The sequence below is a fragment of the Mus musculus genome, chromosome 8, assembly GCF_000001635.26.
Source record: "Mus musculus strain C57BL/6J chromosome 8, GRCm38.p6 C57BL/6J".
Taxonomy (NCBI): domain Eukaryota; kingdom Metazoa; phylum Chordata; class Mammalia; order Rodentia; family Muridae; genus Mus; species Mus musculus.
The window spans coordinates 69578043-69595390 of record NC_000074.6 but is presented as its reverse complement, the minus strand read 5'-3'; positions in this window follow the sequence as shown (position 1 = coordinate 69595390).

The following is a 17348-nucleotide window of genomic DNA, read 5'->3' as shown; positions in this document are numbered from 1 at the left end:
ATGCTCAGGAGAGGTATTGCTGGGTCCTCCGGTAGTACTATGTCCAATTTTCTGAGGAGCTGCCAAATTTATTTCCAGAGTAGTTGTACCAGCTTGCAATCCCACCAACAATGGAGGAGTGTTCCTCTTTCTCCACATCCTCGCCAGCATCTGCTGTCACCTGAAATTTTGATCTTAACCATTCTGACTGGTGTGACGTGGAATCTCAGAGTTGTTTTGATTTGCATTTCCCTGATGATTAAGGATGTTGAACATTTCTTTAGGTGCTTCTCAGCCATTTAGTATTCCTCAGTTGAGAATTCTTTGTTTAGCTCTGTACCCCATTTTTAATGGGGTTATTTGATTTTCTGGAGTCCAGCTTCTTGAATTCTTTGTATATATTGGATATTAGTCTCCTATTGAATTTAGGATTGGTAAAGATCCTTTCCCAATCTGTTGGTGGCCTTTTTGTCTTATTGACAGTGTCTTTTGCCTTATAGAAGCTTTGTAATTTTATGAGGTCCCATTTGTCAATTCTCAATCTTACAGCACAATCCATTGCTGTTCTGTTCAGGAATTTTTCCCATGTGCCCATATCTTCGAGGCTTTCCCAATTTATCCTCTATAAGTTTTAGTGTCTCTGGTTTTATGTGGAGTTCCTTGATCTACTTAGACTTGAGCTTTGTACAAGGATATAAGAATGGATCAATTCACATTCTTCTACATGCTAACTGCCAGTTGAGCCAGCACCATTTGTTGAAAATGCTGTATTTCTTTCCACTGGATGGTTTTAGGTCCTTTATCAAAGATCAAGTGACCATAGGTGTGTGTGTGTGTGTGTGTGTGTGTGTGTGTGTGTGTGTGTGAGAGAGAGAGTTCATTTCTGGGTCTTAATTCTATTCCATTGATCTATTTGTCTGTCACTGGACCAGTATCATTTTTTTTTTTTTTTGTCACAATCGCTCTGTAGTACAGCTTGAAGTCAGCCATGGTGATTCCTCCAGAGGTGCTTTTATTGTTGAGAATAGTTTTTGCTATCCTAGGTTTTTTGTTATTCCAGATGAATTTGTAAATTGCCCTTTTTAACTCTGTGAAGAATTGAGTTGGAATTTTGATGGGGATTGCATTGAATTTGTAGATTGCTTTTGGCAAGATAGCCATTTTTACTATATTAATCTTGCTAATCTATGAGCATTGGAGATCTTTTCATCTTCTGAAATCTTTAATTTCTTTCTTCAGAGACTTGAAGTTTCTTATCATACACATCTTTCACTTCCTTAGAGTCATACCAAGGTATTTTATATTATTTGTGACTATTGTGAAGGGTGTTGTTTCCCTAATTTCTTTCTCAGCCTGTTTATCCTTTGTGTAGAGAATGGCCACTGATTTGTTTGAGTTAGTGTTATATCCAGCTATTGAACTGAAGCTGTTTATCATGTTTAGAGTTCTCTGATGGAATTTTTAGGGATATATATATATATATAATCATGTCATCTGCAAATAGTGATATTTTGACTTCTTCCTTTCCAATTTTTATCCCTTTGATCTTCTTTTGTTGTCTAATTGCTTTGGCTAGGAGTTCGAGTACTGTATTGAATAGGTAGGGAGAAAGTGAGCAGCCTTGTCTAGTCCCTGATTTTAGTGGGATTGCTTCAAGTTTCTCTCCATTTAGTTTGATGTTAGATACTTGTTTGCTTTATATTGCTTTTATTATGTTTAGTTATGGGCCTTGAAATTCTGATATTTCCAAGGCTTTTTATCATGAATGGGTGTTGGATTTTGTCAAATGCTTTCTCAGCATCTAAGGAGATGATCATGTGGTTTTTGTCTTTGAGTTTTTTATATAGTCTATTACGTTGATGGATTTCCATATATTAAACCATCCCTGCATTCCTGGGATGAAGGCAACTTGATCACGATCGATGATTGTTTTGATGTGTTCTTGGATTCAGTTAGTGAGAATTTTATTGAGTATTTTTGCATCAATATTCATAAGGGAAACTAAAAAGCTATTAAAAACAATAAATTGATGAAATTCTTAGGCAAATGGATGGATCTAGAGGCTATTCATCTGGTCCTGGCTTTTTTTTGGTTGGGAGAAGATTAATGACCGATTCTATTTCTGTAGAGGAAATGGGAGTGTTTAGATCGTTAATCTGATCCTGATTTAACTTTGGTACATGGTATCTGTATAGGAAATTGTCCATTTCATCCAGGTTTTCCAGTTTTGTTGAGTATAGTTTTTTGTAGTAGGATCTCATGTTTTGGATTTCCCCAGGTTCTGTTGTTATGTCTCCCTTTTCTTTTCTGATTTTGTTAATTAGGATACTGTCCCTGTGCCCTCTTGTGTCTGGCTAAGGGTTTATCTATCTTGTTGATTTGCTCAAAGAGCCAGCTCCTGGTTTGGTTGATTCTTTGTATAGTTCTTTTTGTTTCCACTTGGTTGATTTCAGCCTTGAGTTTGATTATTTCCTGCCATGTACTCCTCTTGGGAGAATTTGCTTCCTTTTGTTCTAGAGCTTTTAGGTGTGCTGTCAAGCTGCTAGTGTATGCTCCCTCCAGTTTCTTTTTGGTGGCACTCAGAGCTATGAGTTTTCCACTTAGGAATGCTTTCATTGTGTCCCATAAGTTTGGGTATGTTGTGGCTTCATTTTCATTAAACTCTAAACTCTAAAAAGTCTTTACTCTCTCTTTTTTTTTAATTTCTTCCTTGACCAAGTTATCATTGAGTAGAGTGTTGTTCAGCTTCCACATGAATGTTGGCTTTCTATTATTTATGTTTTTATTGAAGATCAGCCTTAGTCCGTGGTGATCTGATAGGATGCATGGGATAATTTCAATATTTTTGTATCTGTTGAGGCCTGTTTTGTGATACATTACATGGTCAATTTTGGAGAAGGTTCTATGAAGTGCTGAGAAGAAGGTATATCCTTTTGTTTTAGGGTAAAATATTTTGTAGATATCTGTTAAATCCATTTGTTCCATAACTTCTGTTAGTTTCCATGTGTCTCTGGTTTCTGTTTCCAGGATCTGTACATTGGTGAGAGTGGGGTGTAGAAATCTCCCACTATGATTGTGTGAGGTGCAATGTGTGCTTTGAGCTTTACTAGAGTTTCCTTAATGAATGTGGCTGCCCTTACATTTGGAGCATAGATATTCAGAATTGAGAGTTCATCTTGGAAGAATTTACCTTTGATGCGTATGAATTGCCCCTCATTGTCTTTTTTGATAACTTGGGTTAGAAGTCGATTTTATTCTACATTAGAATGGCTACTCGAGCTCCGTTCTTCGGCTTGTTTGCTTGGACAGTTGTTTTCCAGCCTTTTACCCTGAGGAAGTGTCTGTCTTTTCCCTGAGGTGGGTATCCTGTATGCAGCAAAATGTTGGGTCCTGTTTAATAGCCAGTCTGTTAGTCTATGTCTTTTTATTAGAGGAATTGAGTCCCCTGATATTTAGAGATATTAAGGCAAAGTAATTGTTACTTCCAGTCATTTTTGTTGTTAGAGTTGGGATTCTGTTCTTGCGGCTATCTTCTTTTATATTTGTTGAAGGATTACTTTCTTCCTTTTTCTAGGGTGTAATTTCCCTCCTTGTGTTGGAGTTTTCCCTTTATTATCCTTTGTAGGGCTGGATTTGTGGAAAGATACTGTGTGTATTTGGTTTTGTCATGGAATACTTTGGTTTCTCCATCTATGGCAATTGAGAGTTTTGTTGGATATATTAGCCTGGGCTGGCATTTGTGTTCTCTTAGGGTTAGTATGACATCTGCCCAGGATCTTCTAGCTTTCACAGTCTCTGGTGAGAGGTCTGGTGTAATTCTAATAGGTCTGCCTTTATATGTTACTTGACCTTTTTCCCTTACTGCTTTTAATATTCTATCTGTATTTAGTGCATTTGGTGTTTTGATTATTATTTTTTGGGAGGAATTTCTTTTCTGGTCCTGTCTATTTGGATTTCTGTAGGCTTCTTGTATGTTTATGGACACCTCTTTCTTTATGTTAGGGAAGTTTTCTTCTATAATTTTGTTGAAGATATTTACTGGTCCTTTAAGTTGAAAATCTTCAGACTCATTGATACCTATTATCCTTAGTTTTGTTCTTCTCATTGTGTCCTGGATTTCCTGGATGCTTTGAGTTAAGATATTTTTGCATTTTGCATTTTCTTTGATTGTTGTGTCCATGTTTTCTATGGAATCTTCTGCACCTGAGATTTTTCTCTTCCATCTTTTTTATTCTGTTACTGATGCTCACATCTATGGTTTCTGATTTCTTTCCTAGGGTTTTTATCTCTAGAGTTGTCTCCCATTGTGTTTTCTTTATTGTTTCTACTTCCATTTTTAGATCTTGGATGGTTTTGTTCAATTCCATCATCTGTTTGGTTGTGCTTTCCTGTAATTCTTTAAGGGATTTTTGTGCTTCTTCTTTAAGGGCTTCTCTACCTGTTTAGCAGTGTTCTCCTATATTTCTTTAAGTGAGTTATTAATGCCCTTCTTAAAATCCTCTACCAGCATCATGAGATATGATTTTACATCTGAATCTTGCTTTTCGGGTGTGTCGGGGTATCCAGTACTCACTGTGGTGGGCGTACTAGGTTCTGATGATCCCGAATGGTCTTGGTTTCTGTTAGTAAGATTCTTATCTTTGCCTTTTGCTATCTGATAGTCTCTGGTGTTAGATGATCCAGCTGTCTCTGGCTGGGGCTTGTTCCTTCTGTGAGTCTGTTAGCCTCTGTCAGCACTCCTGGGATTCCAACTCTCTCCTGAGTCCCAGTGTTCAGAGCACTCTCTGCAGGCAAGCTCTCCTCTCCCAGGGAAGGTGCCCAGAGGTCTGGCGCTCAGATCCACCTCTTGGCTGAAGATGAAGGCCCCAAGGGACCCTGTCCAAGAAGCTCTTTTGCTTCTGTGGCCCACAAGCTCTTCTGGGCTGACTAGTCTCCGAGAGACTCGGGATACAGGATGGCCCTCTCACCTGAATCCCAGGGTCAGAGACCTCCCTGGAGGCTGACTCTCCTCTGGCGGGGAAGGTGACCAGAAATCTGGGTCTCAGCTCTGCCTCCTGGCTGAGGATGAAGGTTCTAAGGGACCCTGTCCAAGAAGCTCTGTTGCTTCTGTGGCCCATCCGCTCTCCTGGGTAGACTGGTCTCTGAAAGATTCAGGATACAAGATGGCGCTCTTACCTGAGTCCCAGTGTCAGAAGCCTCTCTGGAGGCCAAGTCTCCTCAGTGATCCCAAGATCCTGGGTGTGCTAGGGGGCCTGCTGCATGGAGAGTCCTCTGGGGACCGTGGGACCGTCTGCCGAGTTCAGGCCCAAGGTGGGAACAAGCCCCAGCCGCAGGTCGGGCAGGTTTCCTGTGTCCCTGTTCTCCACTGAGTTCACACCCAACGTGAAAATTGCTCATTCAAGCTCTATGAAGAATTGAGTTGGAATTTTGATGGGGATTGCATTGAATCTGTAGATTGCTTTCGACAGGATAGCCATTTTTGACTATATTAGTCCTGCCAATCCATGAGCATGGGAGATCTTTTCATCTTCTGAAATCTTCTTCGATTTCTTTCTTCAGAGACTTGAAGTTCTTGTCATACAGATCTTTCACTTCTTTAGTTAGAGTCACACCAAGGTATTTTATATGTTTTGTGACTATTGTGAAGGGTGTTGTTTCCCTAATTTCTTTCTCATCCTGGTTATCCTTTGTGTAGAGAAAGGCCACTGATTTGTTTGAGTTAATTTTTATATCCAGCTACTTCACCGAAGCTGTTTATCAGGTTTAGGAGTCCTCTGGTGGAATTTTTAGGGTCACTTATGTATACTATCATGTCATCTGCAAATAGTGATATTTTTACTTCTTCCTTTCCAATTTGTAACCCCTTGATCTCCTTTTGTTGTCGAATTGCTCTGGCTAGGACTTCAAGTACTATATTGAATAGGTAGGGAGAAAGTGGGCAGCCTTGTCTAGTCCCTGATTATAGTGGGATTGCTTCTAGCTTCTCTCCAGTTACTTTGATGTTGGCTACTGGTTTGCTGTAGATTGCTTTTTATCATGTTTAGGTATGGGTCTTGAATTCCTGATCTTTCCATGACTTTTATCATGAAGAGGTGTTGGATTTTGTCAAATGCTTTCTCAGCATCTAAGGAGATGATCATGTGGTTTTTGTCTTTGAGTTTGTTTATATACTGGATTACGTTGATGGGTTTCTGTATATTAAACCATCCCTGCATCCCTGGGATGAAACCTACTTGGTCATGATGGATGATCGTTCTGATGTGTTCTTGGATTCGGTTTGCGAGGATTTTATTGAGTATTTTTGCATTGATATTCATAAGGAAATTGGTCTGAAGTTCTCTTCCTTTGTTGGATCCTTGTGTGGTTTAGGTATCAGAGTAATTGTGGCTTCATAGAATGAATTGGGTAGGGTACCTTCTGTTTCTATTTTGTGCAATAGTTTCAGAAGAGTTGGGATTAGGTTTTCTTTAAAGGTCTGATAGAACTCTGCACTAAACCCTTCTGGTCCTGGGCTTTTTTGTTTTTGGTTGGGAGACTATTAATGACTGCTTCTATTTCTTTAGGGGAAATGGGAGTGTTTAGATCGTTAATCTGATCCTGATTTAATTTTGGTACATGGTATCTGTCTAGGAAGTTGTCCATCTCATCCAGGTTTTCCAGTTTTGTTGAGTATAGCCTTTTGTAGTAGGATCTGATGATGTTTTGGATTTCCTCAGGTTCTGTTGTTATGTCTCCTTTTTCATTTCTGATTTTGTTAATTAGGATACTGTCCCTGTGCCCTCTAGTTAGTCTGGCTAAGGGTTTATCTATCTTGTTGATTTGCTCAAAGAGCCAGCTCCTGGTTTGGTTGATTCTTTGTATAGTTCTTTTTTTTCCCACTTGGTTGATTTCAGCCTTGAGTTTGATTATCTCCTGCTGTCTACTCCTCTTGGGAGAATTTGCTTCCTTTTGTTCTAGAGCTTTTAGGTGTGCTGTCAGGCTGCTAGTATATTCTCTTTCTAGTTTCCTTTTGGAGGCACTCAGAGCTATGAGTTTTCCTCTTAGGAATGTTTTCATTATGCCCCATATGTTTGGGTATGTTGTGGCTTCATTTTTATTAAACTCTAAAAAGTCCTTAATTATTTTCTTTATTTCTTCCTTGACCAAGTTATCATTGAGTAGAGTGTTGTTCAGCTTCCACATGAATGTTGGCTTTCTATTATTTATATTTTTATTGAAGATCAGACTTAGTCCGTGGTGATCTGATAGGATGCATGGGATAATTTCAATATTTTTGTATCTGTTGAGACCTGTTTTATGACCAATTATATGGTCAATTTTGGAGAAGGTGCTATGAGGTGCTGAGAGGAAGGTATATTCTTTTGTTTTAGGATAAAATGTTCTGTAGATATCTGTTAAATCCATTTGTTCCATAACTTCTGTTAGTTTCACTGTGTCCCTGTTTAGTTTCTGTTTCCATAATCTGTCTATTGATGAGAGTGGGGTGTTGAAGTCTCCCACTATTATTGTGTGAGGTGCAATGTGTGCTTTGAGCTTTACTATAATTTCCTTAATGAATGGGGATGCCCTTGCAGTAGGAACATAGATATTCAGAATTGAGAATTAATCTTGGAAGACTTTACTTTTGATGAGTATGAAGTGCCCCTCCTTGTCTTTTTTGATAACTTTGGGTTTGAAGTCAATTTTATTTGATATTAGAGTGGCTACTCCAGCTTTTTTCTTCAGACCATTTGCTTGGAAAATTGTTTTTCAGCCTTTTACATTGAGGTAGTGTCTGTTTTTTTCCTTGATGTGGATTTCCTTGCATTGAACCTTTATATACAGAATTACTGTCTGAAGGTGAATTTTTACTATCATGGGAATAACACATAGGGACTGGACAAAATGTTCCAAGGTGTACATGTCTCTTTAACACAAAAAGCGTTTTGTTCTTTAATTGTATTGTATATATTTAAATCACACACTCACACTATGGTGTGCTGATTGGTGTGGTAAATTACGTGGTGAAATGCTTTGATGCTGGCATTTGCTCATTTGTTTTAGGGTTAAAAGCACTGGTAACTCACCATAATTCATTAATGATCATTCTTGTTTGACCTCAGACTTCCTGTCCTACCTGCTTATCTGCACCTCTCCCATTCTGTGTTTGTCTTTACACATGTGTCTCATACTTAAGCAGGTCCAACATTTTCCTTATGTGCTTATTTTCCTTAACAAAATATCTTCCAGGTTCACCCTTTTGTGATAAATTGCAGAGCTCTCCCCTGGATTTTCTAATACAGGCTCTTGCAGTGAGATCTAGGCTGGCCTAGAGTTAGTGCTCTGTCTGCCTCAGGTTCCTGAGTTTTGGGCTTAGAAGGATACTTCCCCTCCATTTCTGTCTCAGTATTGACCTTCTTTGATAGATACTGTAGACTGTATTCTAAAGATTCAAATCCAGCTTGTTTGGGCTTTGAGTTGTTGAAAAGCTTTCCTGTGGCTACAGTTCCTCTGTTGTTTTTCCAAACTCAGTGTTCTCAAATGCTTATCATTGCTGATATTTTGAAGAGTCTCAGAAGGGGCCAGACTTCTGTCTCCTAGGCTCTGCCCCTGATGAATAGTCTTTTTTTAAATTTAAGTTTGTTATTTATTCATTTCACATCCTACTCACTAACCCCCTCCCAGTCACCCTCTTCACACAATCCTTTCCCCAACTCCCCTCCCCTTCTCCTTGGAGTGGGTGGGGCTCCCCTGGGTATTTCCCCCCACCCTGCCACTTCAAGTCTGCAAGGCTAGACACTTCCTCTCCTATTGAGGCCAGACAAGGCAGCCCAGATAAAATAACATATCCCATGTACAGCCAACAGCTTTTGGGATAGCCCCCATTCCAGCTGTTTGGGACCTACATGAAGACCAACCAATAACCAGCCCATCTTTAGACCTATCCCAAGGGCAAGTACCAATCCCTAACACTTTAATGATACTCTATTATGTTGGCAGACAGGAGCATGGTGTCCTCTGAGAGGCTCCACCCAGCATCTGACTCATACAGACAGATACAGGCACCCACAGCCAAACAGTTGATGGAGTTTAGGGACCTTGTTGTTGTTGTTGTTGTTTTACATTCCTAATGTTATCCCCCTTTCTGGACTCCCCTGCAAGAGTTCTTCAGCCCATCCCCTTCCTTTGCCTCTGAGAGGTGCCCCCCACTCTCTACCTCCCTCCCTCCCTCACCCACCCATCCCCACCTCATCCCCCCTTTGGACCCCCCTCCCTGGAGCACCAAATCTCTGCAGAATTAGGCACATCCTCTCTCACTGAGGACAGACAAGGCAGTCCCCTAGTACATACACATACATATATGAAACGAAAATACTCGCATACATAAAATTGTACCAGAGTCCAGGGACCAGCCCATGTACGCTCTTTGGTTGGTGAGTTAGTCCCTGGCAGCACTGATGGGTATAGTTAGTTGATACTATTGTTCTTCCTATGGGGTTGCAATCTCCTTCAGCTCCTTTAGTCCTTCCCCTAACTCTTCCATCAGGGTCTCTGAGCTCAAGCCAATGTTTGCCTGTAAGTATCTGCATCTGTCTCAGTCAGGTGCTGGTTGAGCCCCTCAGAGGATAGCCATGCCAGGCTCCTGTCTGCAAGCACAATATGGCATCAGCAATAGAGTTGGGGTTTGGTGTCAGGCCCTTTTCTATAGGTGACGCATTCTGTCATTATGGTGAACCTCTGGGTTGATATCTCCAAAGGCCCCAAATATTATCATTGCTTCAACATAAATTTGGAAGGACCCATGTTCCAACACCATGCCCCACAAACTAGAGCCGGTTACCATTAGATATGCTTTGCCTGAGAGAAGTCATATTAGGTCCACTGATGGACATCAGGCGGAATCTCAAAGACAAAGTAGAAAGTCCTTCCATAAGGTCTGAGGACATGCCAGTAAATAAAGTTGTCATTGTGAGATGAAGGAGCTCAAGGAGCACAATAAAATATTTCCATGCCAAGACTGATATGGAAGTTTTAATGACTGATAGGCACTTCAGGCAGACACACAGCAGGTGAATCCTGAAAGAGAATATTTTGCCTAAGAGTGAATGGGGTCAATTTTATAGTCATTAGGAAATATCTGTCCTTGTCTCCTGGGAAGTTTGTTTGGCCTCTTATTTGAGTAGTTAGGAGGACAGACAACTATGGTTTCTGACATGGTTGGCTTCCTTTTCTGAAACTGACCATTGGGTAATGTACCCAGAGCTATTTGGAGCGGTTTGGGAAGTGCACGGGGCGGAGATGGCGGCGGAGCAGCAGGAGGCGTTGAGGGAGTTCGTGGCGGTGACGGGCACTGAGGAGGAAAGGGCTCGTTTCTTCCTGGAGTCGGCTGGCTGGGACCTGCAGGTAGCTCCGCAAGGCGGGCCGCTTCGGGCGGGCTGGGGAATGCGGAGTGCGGCGTCCGCTCCGCGATTCCTACGCTGCTGAAGCGCACAGTTATCCGTGCGGGGCTGGGCCCTGCCTGGCCCAGGCCTCATGGTATCTGGGGTCGCTTGCCACGCGTCGCCGGCCTGGCTTGGAAGTTCATGGACGCGGGCGGGCCCGGCCTGCTTTTCAGGGCCTCCGTTTTCCGGCGGGCTCGCACTGTTAGCGAGACTTTGGGCGCTGCGGCAGTCTGCGTGGAGTCGCCGCCTGGGGACGTGGCTGCCGCGGCGAGTGCTTGCGGGTGGCCTGGTGGAGTGCCCTGCTTCCAGATGGAGCCCCACCAAGGTCGCGGTGGCCTTCCGATTCCGCTTCTGCAAGGATGCTGTGCTGGTGGGGGAAACCCTGCAGGGCATCAGCCCACGCCCCACTCTTGCCTAATCGCAGGGAGAAACTACTTGTGGGACTGTGGCGCACGTTTGGGATCTCTGCACATTTCGTAGTTAAGTGTAAAATGAGAATTTCTTAGGACTTACTGTCTTGTTCGCTGGCATGTAGTAAATATTCATTAAGGAATTAATTTAAAAGACAAAGCTCCACCAGGCTTGAAATGTTGCACACTTCTGATCCCTAGAGCAACGCCCATCTCTTAGTGCTCAGAAGCACAGTAATTAATGTTAGAAAGAACTGATTGCATGAATGTCCTTGGCCAGCCTACATCTTAGGTAGATGATGATGACTAATATTTCTAGAGTACCTACAACAAGCCAGGCACTGTTCAGCATTACAAAATGTCTCATTTACATGTCTCACATTGCAGCTGAGACTTTGGAGGATAAATAACTTGCTGAAGAACTTACTAACTACTAATTAAACAGGTAAAGACTAACCCTATCTTATGGATGAGGAATTGGACCCTCAAAGGAACACCGAATGTGCTCACTGTGTGAGCTTTCTGATGTAACCATGTCTACTGACTGTAATATTTAAATAGCTTCCCAAACATTAGGGATCTTTATTCCTGTAACTCTTTCAGCACTCTGGAGGCAGAAGATCTCTGAGTTCGAGACCAGCCTGATCTACATAGTTCCAGGAGTAAATAGTCCCTCTTTCAAAAACATAACAAACAAAAAGAGGTCAGATGCTCTTAAAGGCGCTGTGAAGCCTCTGTGCTGAGCGGAAATACATGAGAGAAAAGCTTCTATCCCAGCAGATCTTCTGAACTGAGGCTCTTACCTGTGTGGTAACTTGACTAACAGCGCCAGGACTTGAATGCAGGTTCTCTAAATGTCAGTTTAGTACACCTCCTACGATGGCATATGACTTCCCAGAAGCTGGTTATACTACATGAAGAATACCTTCAGACTGATTGTCCCATGACAGCTCATTTCCTCCTATACAGTTGGTTACCTTTTAGACAGGAGGTGCCTCCTCCATCTCTGTGGAACTTCATTGTTCTGTCTTCTCTCTTTGTGTGGAGAACGTGTGATAAATCAATGCCTTCTCGTTGAGTTGGCGACAGTCACAAATGACCAAAGGACTCATATGAAGGGCTTCCACATGTGTAAAGCTAAGGTGACTGCGTTAACTTTAGTGATTATCTCCTTCAGTTTTATAGGTTTGGTGGAACAGCATCCCCATTTCAAACAGGAACCGGGCTTCACAAAGAAAGGAAATGTAGCATCTGTCCCTATGCTCTTCTTCCTCTTAGAACATAAGCATGAGGGCCTGAGCATGCTGCCTGGGGTTGAACCTGACCCCACTTCTTACCTCCAGAAGCTGTCTTCATTTTGCAGTCCGTTTGTGCCTGCTATAAAGTGAGACAATAATAATACTAATTATGAAATTCTGAGTAGATTAAAGGAATTAACATATAGTGTACAGACAAATAATAGTTGGTGGTCTTCCTTTATGTTTTTCATATTAATTTTATTTAGTATCTTTGTTCCCCTTAGTGGGTGGATTTCCCCCTGAAGTAATATATCCCCATCTCCACTTCCAGGCTAACATGTCTATTGACTTTCCATCTCATCTTCTTTAATTGTGGTTTCCTGTTATTTTTGTTGTGAGAGTTAAGATTCTGTTCATGTGATTTTCTTCTTTTAGGTGTTTTGAAAGATTTCTTTCTTGCTTTTTCTAGGGTGTAGTTCCCTCCTTGTGTTGGAGTTCTCACTTTATCATCCTTTGAAGGGCTGGTTTTTGTGGAAAAATATTGTGTGAATTTGGTTTTGTCATGTTTTTCTGAGATTTCCTTTAGTGGGCACCCGAGATACGAAGCCCTTCATTTCACAGACATGAAGATGGGGTTGAGGACATGAAGCAGCAAGGTAGTCGTAGATATCAGGTGCCCGGTACAGCATCATTTGTATAACTTCATTCATCAACAAACATTACCTGCTTCAGAGGTTAGTTTTCACATCTAAGACAGTGAGTGACTACTAAAGCGTTTTACAGGGACTTTAATAACCTCTCAGAATAGCTGATCAAAGTGACTTAAATGGAACTAGTGCATTAAGACACTTGGGACTAAAGCGTAACTTGAAATAATTTTAAGAGCTATGGACAATGGGGTCCCCTTAGAACCTTAAAAATACTATATTCTGGGATTACTTTATCTCTGTTTGATTTAGGGTGTGGTAAGGAATTTTGTAAGTTTCCCACGTGATTCAGGTGTTCAGCCAGGGTAAGAGTAGATAGTCTAGGTATTCAATTTCATGAAGGTAAAATCAATTTGTTCTCATGGTCCTTTGTACACAATAGCAAGGACTATAATGAAGAGTTACCATCTAAAATTTTGGAGAATTAAATGTATCCTACATTATCTTCTGTTGAAATATCCTATTTGAATTTGTTAATCAACAATGTGATCCAAAGGAAAGGAAATTGGCATTTCTAACTGAGGAAAATGAAAGGGGAAACCTTTCTTTATTATGGCACTAATAAATTAAAAACAAGGTACATGATTTTTAATTTGTTTTGCCAGAAATGTGTGTGGAACAATAGATTATTCTTCTACATAAGTAAAAATCACATCAGTAATTCTCAGCAGGATTAACCTAGGATTATAGAAACTAATTAAATGAGTCCTCTCTCTGTGACCCAAAAAGGACACTTGACATTACCTTGGAAAGTTCCATCTGTCTAGGGTGGTAGGCTCATGCTTTAGTAATTACTAGGAGGCATGGGTGAGTTTGCTGTATCCAATTGCTTTTCTTTCATCATTACTTCAAAAATATCCCATTCTTTCTGATAAATGGCATTAATTTACTGAAGGAAAAAAAAGAGTGTTTTAATGGATGGATTTATTGAAACAACAGTGAGATAATTATGAAGCTTTCTAAAAATAAATGGGTAAGACATCCTTTGTAATATACACAGGCATATAAAAGAGGCATTTAAATATGTCCCATGGTTTATTTAGACTGCCCTGAGCCATATGGGGTGGTCCAGACAGAAGATTAAGAAAGAGACCTCTGAAATAGCCCACCCACACTCTGGAGAGAACCAGGCTTCTGGTAATTGGAAGCAGTTTGACTCTGCATTCCTCATTCCTCTGGTTGAGCTAAAGTGATGCTTGTGGATCTGGGAGGCTAACACCATGGATTATAATTCTCTGACAGAAGATCTGGTACTGGGTTCTGGTGACTTCAGGCACTCCCTTCCCTGGTTGTAGTGATCAGTTTGCAAGACTTCATCAAGCCTTTTTTTAGGGATGAAGCCCAACTTCAGACAAGACTTTCTCTCACTATCTATCAGAAAACAGACTGACAGTAGCTCTGTGAGAAACCTCAAGTACTAGGGAGAATATACAGAGCAGTATCTCTTATTTCTTCCACCTCTGACTCTTTAAAGAGCACTCTTAGATTGCTTAAGATATATTTCCCTTCATGAAATCTGAGGATTTTGTTTCCATAGATATGACGTGAATGGAAAACTATATTTAATGCAGGAGACAACAATCCTATGAAAATTATCTTCCACTTCCTGATATTTTCTTTCTCTCTCCAGAGAGTAGGGGGGTTTGAGGCTCACTTGATCTAGTTTTAAATGTTAGCCATCAGCTCCTATATTTGTTTCCCCTTTTCTAAAGAAATGAAAAAAAAAACCAAAAAACAAAACAAAACAAATCAAGACAAAAAAAACCCTTAATAGTTGAGCATCTTTACCTTGTCATCTAATTCTGGATTTCTGAAAATTTACAGTGTAACAAAATCTCCCAACCTGAAGCAGACATGGTTTCATTTCATCATGGTTTCATTCATTCATTCTACTAGGGGAAGAATTTTGGGACTTTCAGTGATTTCACACATTCAAAGTTTTTAAAACATAGATCTTGTTCCCAATCCAGCCCTTCTACTGAGGCTAAGAACATGAGCATCTTTCCCTCCATCTACCTTCCCAGTGTCTCCTTTAGGATCTGCTGATTTCAAAGGCCATCTGAATGTTTTCCCAAATAAATAGTTGTCTAACTAACTAACGACAGCAGTCTTAATTCACTAGTTCTTCACTCAGAGGATTGTTATCACCAGAAAGAAAGAAAGAGAGAGAGAGAGAGAGAGAGAGAGAGAGAGAGAGAGAGAGAGAGAGAGAGAGAGAGAGAGAGCAATTATGTAGATACTGAGGCAGAGGCATCTCTCTGTGTTTGGTCTTTCACCTTCTCTTAGAGATGCAGAATTAGCTAGAACTGGAGAGGGTAGAATCCAGGTCTGGGATCTGTTATCCCACAGGGTTCAATCCCATCTTTTTCCCTGGCATTCTCGAAAACTTTGGAAAAGTTACTTACCTCTGTGTGCTTTATTCCACTTGCATATGTAATGGACATGACAATACCATTTATGTTTGTGTGGTTTTTGTAACTTAAGTCATGGAAAGTCCACTTGAGGAGGTTTGGAGGATAATACTAAAAATACTAGCTATTCTTTTTTTTTAAATCACAGGTCTGTTATTGCTATCTAGCCAACTCCAGACAATGAACTAATATTCTTCAGTTTGATAGGTCTTAGGTAATATTTTTCATTTATTTATGTACTTTAAAAACAGACAAAGGGGGGCTGAAGAGATGGCTCAGCAGTTAAGGGCACTAACTGTTCTTCCAGAGGTCCCAAGTTCAATTCCCAGCATCCACATGGTGGCTTTTGACCATCTGTAATAAATAGGATCTGATTCCTTCTTTGGGTATGTGTGAAGACAGAACACTCATGTAAAATAAATAAATAAGTAAATATTTTAAAAATTAAACATTAAAAAAAAAGAAAAGGGAAAAGAAGGTTTTTGGTTTTGTTTTGTGATTTTCAAAATAGACAGCAGAGTTAGATAGTCTAGGCTCAAATCAATTTGGCTATCAACAGAACTTTATAGTGGCACAAATTGTATTTAATTTGTCTTGATCTCAATATTAATATCCTTTTAACAGAATATTCACAGTTCCCATTAATAGGGTTGGCATATTAATCAATAAATTACTTAATAATTATGAAGCTTTTAGAATGATGGCTAATAAACCCTAATTTTATCACGTTTATTTTACTCTAAAGAGAATAATTGACTTAAAATTCAAATTCTATAAAACAAGGGTTAATTATCAAGGTAGCTAATATATTGAATTATATTCAGTCATATAAGCATTTAAAAATCACAAGACCAATTAGTTAATTTTATGCATTTAGTTTTGCTATTGTTTTCAACAGAAATTTTATAATGTTATCTTTTTTATAAAACGAGTAAAGTTCATTGTTTATTGGTCACATTGGAACTCTTACTAATTAGTATGAAACTAGAGGGTTTTTTTTAATATGTTTATATAAAGTAGAAAAGTTGTCATGTAGTTTCAGCACTTTAGTGTCAGAAATAATTGTGCTTTACAGCAACATGGCAACAACAAAAAAAAGAGGCTTTAATTAAACCCTTTCTTTCAAATACACTTCACAGTTTATATGCAGGAATAATTTATCACCTTGTGAATGAACACTTAATACTTGGCATGATATAAAATGGGCAGGAACCCTACACCATATGGTCTCTCCTTTCTCTTCTAGAATTTCCAAAAGAGACAGAATTAAGTCTGAAGTTCAAGGGTGTGCTTGATCTCATACACTGAGTTGTTATGGATGGCCCCTTTGAACTCAGGTCCTAATCCATGTGTAGTAAATACAACTAATTAAGAAACTACCAGTCACAGCCCTAGCATCTGAAACAGAAAAGACACTCCCCACAATCATTCATCAAAACCCCAATCACATATAAGAAGATGGAAGCCACTGGTAGAAATTTTATTCAGGACTTTCCCCAATTAGGAGGCAGAGGGGGACTTCAGAGCTTCAGGTACAAATCAGCATTGGGGCCTGGTTTCCTCAGTTAAGCCAGACTTCTCTCTGTTGCTTCCTGTGGCCTCACTTTAAGATCTTCTCCTGCTGCAGACTTCACTGTGCTTTTTCCACATAGTGCTCTGGATTTGCCACAAGCAGCACTTTGTGCATCATTAAACTGATGCTTGTCTGGGCAGTAGAGATTACTCGGTGGTCAAGAACATTTGCTGATCTTGCAGAGGACCTGAGCTGGGTTCCCTTCACTCATATCCAGCCGCTCATAACCATATAGAGCTCCATCTTCAGTGGATCTGATGGCTTCTGGCCTTGTGAACATCTGAACTCATGTACACAACAACAGCAACAATGATAAGAACAACAACCTCCCCTCATGAGTCACACACAGACACACACACACCCTTACATACACAGACACATGCATACACCATTACACACTTACACAGAGAGAGAGAGACAGAGAGAGAGAGAGAGAGAGAGAGAGACGTCAGTGTGAATCTATAAATATATTTCATGTGAGGAATGAGGTTGGTGTGTGACAGCAAGGCATCTTTTGCCTTTATTCCTTCATACTGCATTTTACACATTCCAATGCATCTGTAAACAACAAATACTAAGGTCTTCAACTCCCTATTTCTTGAGAAGAGA